Source organism: Mus musculus, chromosome 16 (genome assembly GCF_000001635.26).
Source record: "Mus musculus strain C57BL/6J chromosome 16, GRCm38.p6 C57BL/6J".
In the NCBI taxonomy this organism is placed as follows: domain Eukaryota; kingdom Metazoa; phylum Chordata; class Mammalia; order Rodentia; family Muridae; genus Mus; species Mus musculus.
Genome location: NC_000082.6, coordinates 29,886,196 through 29,893,909, shown reverse-complemented (window position 1 = coordinate 29,893,909; position 7,714 = coordinate 29,886,196). Strand labels below are relative to the sequence as shown.

At 46.0% G+C, this 7,714-nt stretch overlaps 1 long non-coding RNA gene across 1 annotated transcript; it reads right to left on the bottom strand.

Moving 5' to 3' along the window:
• Nucleotides 1-3,939: 3,939 nt before the first annotated feature.
• Gm52263 lies at nt 3,940-5,244 on the bottom strand. Its single transcript, XR_003951965.1, has 2 exons — nt 5,055-5,244; nt 3,940-4,662 (listed from the first exon to the last, which is right to left on the bottom strand). It is a non-coding gene; the product is annotated as a predicted gene, 52263 (long non-coding RNA).
• Between the last annotated feature and the right edge of the window lie 2,470 nt (nt 5,245-7,714).

The window sequence follows — 7,714 nt, the reverse complement described above, 5'->3', positions numbered from 1 at the left end:
GAAACAGATCAGGCTCCTGGGCTTTATACATCCTGCTTCCTCCCTACGTAAACTCATTTTATGACCCACCAGGAGAGCGCATCTTGACTGGTTGCTCCCCAGGCCGCCAATACCAGAGGATCTGGCCTCACTGTGGACTTCTCTTTTCCCACTGGACACTTTGATTCCACTTTCCTGGCTCTCCTGTGGCTCTCTCCTCACTCCCCCAGGCATCGACAACCAGTGGAGGAAGATGGTGATAATGATTTCACGACTTTCCATTTGCACAACGCTGTACTATTTTCAACACACGTCTGGGGCTTTGTCTGATTTGCAGCCCAGCATCACCCTGGGAGGTAGGGGTGGTGCGCCCACTTATTTAGATAAAGAAAAGCTGGCAGAGCTGGTGAAGTCAGAACCAAGGTCAGGTTCCAGCAGCTCTGATTCCTAGTAAAGGTCTCCTGCCATACACTTGGGGTGACACCTTGGTGCAGGCTCCTGGAAACATAGATTAAGTGTCTGCTGATGACCGGAGCTGTACAGAAGCTCCGTGGACCCACTCTCTGTCGGGCTGAAGGAAAGGTAGATGACAGCCTGTATGCACAGGTTGCAGCTCATAAGGACCTCCACCATCCTGCAAAATGCTGCCTTCTCTTCAGCTCGCTTCTCTGGAGCACCAGCATCCAGAAACATCGATCCCGGCGAGGTTCTCTCTACTCAGCTTCCTGAAGGGATCTCAGGTGAAGTTGCTAGATCCGAGGCAAAGCGCTTTAGAAATAACAAAGAAGTGTAAACCTGTACTGTAGAGTTTTCGGGTCAATGTTATTAAAGAACAGTGGTTCTCAACCTGCGATGTGAAATCCCTTTGTGTGTGTGTGTGGGGCGGGGGGAGTCGAATGATCCTTTCATAGGGGTCACAAAGACATTGGAATACACAGATTTTTACATTGTGATTCATCATGGTAGCAACAAAAATAATTTTATGGCCTGGGGGGGGGGTCACCACAACAAGAGGAACTGTATTAAAGGGTCACAGCATTAGGAAGGTTGAGGACCACTGCTATAGAAGTATACAGGAAAACATGAGGGGGTATTAGGGTGCCTGTTGGTCCACTACATCTGCTATGTCAAAGTGTCAAGCAAAGAGAGTATGGTTTAAACAGCAGGGAGAGTTCTTGGGACTGGGAGTCTAGATCAAAACACCAGCAAGGCCCTGGTTCCCCTGGTACTCAATTAGACCCGCCTACTCCAACTTCCAGTGGTGTCTGTCAATCCTTGACATCCTGTGGTACAGCTCTGTCACTCACACTGATCTTAGCCTGGGTCCTCACCTGACATCTTCCTAATGCGTCTGTAATCTTTATGTGGCATCTTCCTCTTCCTATAGGGAGATCACGTTGGATGAGGGCCCACCCTGAGGTACATCATACTAGACCACTGATGTTGGCGGTGCTCATGAGGGTTTAACACAATGATCAGTGCCCATGTAAGAGTGGAGCCTTCCCTCATGATATTCATTTTTATGAATATTTATTCACACTTGCCATATTTATAGACACTGGGGATGAGGAATAAGGACTGTGACACCTTTTAGGGGGTACAACTGAACCCAGAGGAGAATGACATTTCTTTCATGGTTGCCCCATGGCTTCTGCCTATTGAGAAGCAAGGGGTATAGTCTGGTTCTCAAATAGCCTGTAACAGGGGTTGTAGGAGCTCTTCTACGTGTTCACATTTTTATCTGAATTGTTTCCGAACATGTCCTCAATTAATCTGTGTAACCACCCTGAAAATGGCAAAGCTTAGAAGTCCCATTTTTGCTGGTGAAGAAATGGAAGTAAGAGGAGTTGTCCCTTGCTTGAGGCTGGTGCTCCTGCAGGGGGTGGCTTTAGAGCGGTAAGTATCAATTCCCACTCACCAAGGGTGGCTTTTCTCCCCTCTGAATCAATAAGAATGAGTCTCAGGGAAGTCAGTGAACCTGCCATGGGCCCCAGCTGGGAAGCGAAGCTGGAGTGCAGATCCCACAGCCCCAGCTCATTCCATCTCATTTTATCTTAATGTGACTCTGACCTCACCTTAACCTTGGTCTAGATGCTGGGAGCCAAAGCCGTACATAGCCATTTCTTTGAAGCCTCTGTAAGCATAGTTGCAGAACCACCGGGTTTCCCTAGGTCCTACTTTCTGGTGCCCCAACAGTGCCCCTGCTTCAGCACTACCAGACAGCATGGCTCCTTATCAAGTTACCCAGACTTGTGTCGATAAGCATGCTCTGTTTTTTGTTCTTGTTTATCTGTGCCCTTTTCCGTTGGGACTACGCAAACACAACATTTTTGCTTTGAAACAGATTTGCTGAGCAGTCTCGTGGTTCATTAGTGCTTAAAATGCATCATTTCTCGAGTCTCTCTGTGCTCACTGTGGGAAGTGTCAGGACTCCACTGACTCTGAGGTTCCAGTGGTTCTAGGGGCTTTAAGGCATTTATAAGAGTTGTGTAGTCTACAAAGGTCCTGTCTTCTTTTCATCAGAAGATACTAAAGCATTCTAGAAATGACCAGCTTTCAGCAATCAGGCTGCGTTTGTCAGACTGCCTCTTGTTTCAGACATGGCGGTCCTTCTCAGTCTCCCATAGGCCTCTCCAAGTGTTCTGACATGGGAACCATGTGGCCGCCAGTCACCACAGGCCCTCCCACCCTGACACTGGCACATCTGTGTTCTGCCAGGGTTATAAGACCTGAGTTTTAGCCTCATGGCTGGCTGGCCTTTCTGTTTGTTTCCCCTTTTTGTTATATGTTTCTTGTTTATACTTGCAGGCAGCCCTCGCTTTGTAAGGACCACAGAATTGCATATAAGAACCCACGTGTGATACGTTCAAAGCTTGATGAACATGGTACGATGTGATGCAGAGTCTGTATGTCGTTGCTTTTAAACTCAAATGTGGATGAAGAATGTGAAAATAAGAACTCCAATTTCTTAAACAGAAAACAAGGTTCCACTGGCCACAAGGTGCCATGCCTGTTTGTGTTCTGAGACATAATTGACTGTGTGTGTATGTGTGTGTGTGTATGTGTATGTTTGTATATCTGTATGTGTATATATATATGCATGTATGTATGTGTGTTTATGTGTGCATATGTTTGTGTGTGTGTGCATGAGTATGTGTGTATGCAAAATGTATGTGTATGCATGTGTGTGTATATGTATGTGTGTCCATTTGTGTATGGGAGGGTAGGTGGATGCAGTCTTTTCACATATGGAAGTAGAAAGTAGACAAATATTACAGGGAGTTACAAGGAATGAAGAGCTGACTCAGGGGAGTTGCTGTCATTGTTGTCTGGGGAGAAGAGCCAGAGAAGGCTTAGGAAAGAGTTACCACTTAAGAAGATGGAGAAGAGTCCATATGGAGACACAGAGAGAGAGAGAAGGGGGCTGTGGGTCAACAACATGAGCCAGCAGAAGCTCAGGTGAGAGTTCTGAACCCTTGGTCTAAGGTGTGCTCAGTGACACTTGACCTGCAGCTGCTCCATCAAGGAGGACCTCTGCTTCTAAGGTTCGTGCGCCTATGATGGCCAGTGGAGTCTCAGGAGCCTGGGAGGTGGCACCTTCCTGGCCTGGTTTGATTCTCAGAACAGGTCCATGAGGAACAAGGTCTGCTTGGTAGATGAAGAAGCAGATAGTCAAAAGCAGAGTCTTGCTATCAGCAGCAGTTGGCTGAGCTAGAAGACATAGCTTTCCTGGGGCTCGGTTTGCTCCATTCTGAGAATTTGGTGGACAGTTGCATCTGATGACTGTAAACTGTCCAGCTTCACACATTTTTGTTACACCTCGTTACTGTAACTAATCTCTCCCCAAGGAAACACCACTGAAGGAAAACACGCAAATCAACAAAGGCACATATAATGGTTTCAAATTTTCTTGTCCACCTGTTTTCTTTATAGTTTTTTTAAACACATAATTAATAATACTTTAAAAAATGGTATTGGTTTTATTTTAGAGTTCTTCCCTAAAGGACAGTTAAAGGTTTGTTTTGATGTTTGTTTGTCTTTCAAAGAACAGTGCCACTAAAGAAGTTCTTTGTCCCGTTGCTGAGCTGTTTTTTCACTTGAGGTAGATTTTCCTTTTTTAGCTGGTAATTATTTCAGGGCAGCTGTTCTGGTTTCCAAGTATATGAGCTGAAGGGTCCCTTGAAGAACTCTGAAGAAATCTGCTTCTTTATGGGGACTTGCCCAGCTTCTCCTTACCAGGAGTCTCAACAAGGAGCAACCCCTGCCCCCCATCACTCACTTCCCACAGATTAGCCGGGTTTAAGTCCCAGTCAGAGTCAGCAAGATGAGGCTGTCAGGAAGCCCACCCTGGCTGGGCTGAAGGCTTTGACCACGTAAACACAATCTGAAAGGGCCAGGGAGCTTGAAAGCAAAACTGTAAATGATCCCATGTGTGCTTCTTGGCTGATTACTCCTCTGGGGTGGACCAGAGACGAGGGACCAGCACAGAGGGTCTCCCTGTGCTTTGAACAAGATGCGGCTACAGTCTTGCATCTATGTTTGGGGGTGTTTTCCAAGTGAAAGTTCATTAGGGAGACAGGAAAGCACGTTCCACTAATATCCATCAAAGCAGGTCTTGAGTTTCAAAGCTCAGAAGAAACACAATAGTGTTGAAGTAAATGGTATGCGAAGGGTCTCCTGCCCCTAAAAAGCAAAGAGAAGCAGCGTTGTAATTTGGATTAATTTTTAAGCTAGCTTTTATTTGGGACAAATACATATGTCTCAGGAAAATGTGTGTGTCCTGGGCACTTCCGTCCATGGGTGGCTTGAACTAAACATTCTAGAATGTTCTGGTTCGTTGACTCATATTTCCTTCTGTTGGTACCAAACCCAAAGGGCTCAGAGTTTCCCACACTTGGTTCTTCTCCATCATGGTGATGGTTATCAATACTTATTGAATTAGGGAATAGTATCAGGGCCAGGTACACATTGGACCTGAGCACTGGGTAGGCTGGTGAATACACTGTAAACAGAGACATCTGAGGGATAGGGAGCCCTAGTGACTTTACAGAGGCCTGGGCTTTGGAGAAGCATACCTTTGTGCCTCTCCTCGAGCCTGGGAATGCACCAGATGCTGGTGAACATTAACCAGGCTGCTGACTGGAGGGATGGTCAGAACATCCTTTCCGAGGGCTGGTGGTGTCTTCAAACCCCACAGTTGGCTACTCAGGTTGCTCTGTAAAATAAGATATCATTTACTTAAGTGAGCATCTACACAGAAGAAATGTGCTCATGTATACACTTACAAATCGCAGTGCCTGGCACACAATAGGTGCTAACTAAATGGGAAGTTTTATTTCCTGTGGGAAAAGTGGGAATTGGGATACTAAGGTTTAGGGAACACCTACTCCATGGTACACATGCTACAATAATAGGCCCTTGGGGCCTGGATAGAGTGCTCTCTGTGACTTAAGACCACTCTGATACCTGGCAGCAGGAGCTGAGCATAGAAGAGACAAACACCTCTTGCTCTCCAGTGACCTCTTTATTTGTCCCAAACTAATTTCAATGCCATGACTGACAGTGACGCCAATGACGGTAATTTTCCATGTATGAAGAAGTCTCTGACTTTAAATTTTTCCCAGGCTTTGGATGTTACCAATGTGTACACCAGGTCTTGTGTAGCAGTTTCCTCAAGACCGAAATGCCCAATCCTGCAGAAAAGCTCATCGGGACAGGAAGTAAACAACTCAAAATAGCTTCAGGAAATCCCTGAAACTGAGTAGATTTACTAGGTACCCACCCCCCAAGAATTTATAAACAGTAAAGCCAAGGAACAGTCACCTTCAGACAAGCCAAAATGCAGAGAAGAGTCTTAAATAAGATACGCTGTAAACAAGAAACAGAAACCAGCCAAGTTATCTGGAAGAGGTTTACATAGACTGGACCACCTGGAAAGGACACTCTGACCTGTTGAGCTGCCTGCAGGCTGTGCAGGGTGCTCCACATTCCCAGCTCTGTAAGCTGCCACCAAGGCTGTGGTGAGCTTTGGTGATGCAGCTGACGTTGAATGATTCTTGGTCCTGTGAGTAACCCCTCACCCATATTCTTATATGTAACTCCAATGAAACTCCTGGCTCATTAAGTTGGACTTGGTGGTCTGTCATGGGCTTACTACCTAGGGTAAGTAGGCTGGTGTATGTGTGTGAGGAAAGTGGTGGTGGGGAGAAGTTGTGTGTGTGTGTGTGTGTGTGTGTGTGTGTGTGTGTGTGTGTGTGTATGTGTGTGTGTGTGTGAGAGAGAGAGGGGGGGGAGGTTTCCCCAGGAAAAGTCAGTTACACACCAGGTATAGGAAGGAGTCAGTGTCTCCCCAAGGTTCCTCTCTCAGACACTAACATTTTCTCACAACCCTTATCATTCAGAACTCAGTACCTCAAATCCTAGACAAACAATCCTGAATTGTCTTGTTGGGCAATTTAGGAAAATCAGGGATTGGTAGAAAATGTAAGTAGGTCCATGAGAGAAAAACCATCATTTATTGAGTTGTTCAACTGACATTTGGTAGATCCACACCTATGCGCCAACTATTATACTTGGTGCCCACATTGCAAAGATGAACGGAACCTGATCTTTCTTCTCAAAACTAGTAGCTTCTTCCAAATTTGAAAGCACTGAACAAATTATAATAGTAAGATTTAAAAATATTTCTGCATATGGGAAACTTTGGTTTTGTTTAAAAGCACAGTAGCAGACATGAATGGACATCTCACTCATAGAATTCTAAATGGCAGACACAGAAACTTGCCCAGGGCTTATAGGAGAACAGTCAGGCAGTTGAGATGTGCTTAGCTCTAGAGAGAGCTTTCCAGAGACACAGCTTGGGTACCTGCCAGAGGGTCCCAGCAAGCAGAAGACAGAAAGAGAGAAAAGTCCTATAGTGTGTGCAGGAAACTATGAAGAGCCTCCTATTGGTGATTCATAAATCCCGAAGCAGGAAATGAGCACAGAGATAAGAGAAAGCTGGAAACTTGGCTTGGGCTGCTCAGCTCGGAGGCAGCTCAACAGGACAGAGGATGTCCTTCCCAGTGGCTCAGCTGGTCTGAACCTCTTCTAGGCAGCTCCATCTACCCGGTTCAGCAAAGTGTCTACCTATACCAGTGAGCTTCCTCCAGTGGGCATGGGAGCCCCCGGAGAGTTTCAGTCAGAGAGATGGAGTGATCTGGTATGCACTTTTTGTTTGTTGAGACGGGGTCTCAATAAGTGACCCTGACTGAACATTCTAGAACCCACTGTGTACACCAGTCTGGTCTCAAAACTACTGTCATACTGAGCCTGCTATTAGAAGAATGGCTTTAAGTCCTAGCGCACCCTTATTGGGCTTGATTCCTGCTTTAGACTACAGTGTGGAGACTGGCTGAGGCGTTTGTTTTGAAAGTGTATCTTGACACTTTTTAGGTAAGAGGCAGATGAAGTTTTCAAGTAAGGAAAATTTTCTTACTTACATTATGGTCACACATGCACAGACAGCTCTCCAAAGGCTGTGGTAAAGAGCTACTAGGTACCAGGAGAAACTCATCTTTTTGTGTCATCACAAAGAACCAGGAGCCTGGCAGTGTTGGGGATTGAACCTGGGGCCTCAGTGCATGTCAAGCAAGCACACCATCACCCCCAGCTACACTCCTAGCCCTCCAGTCCCTTATCATCAGATTTGAGAGTCGGGTCTGTGGTACTTCCTGTGTCACACAGAAGCAGCTCA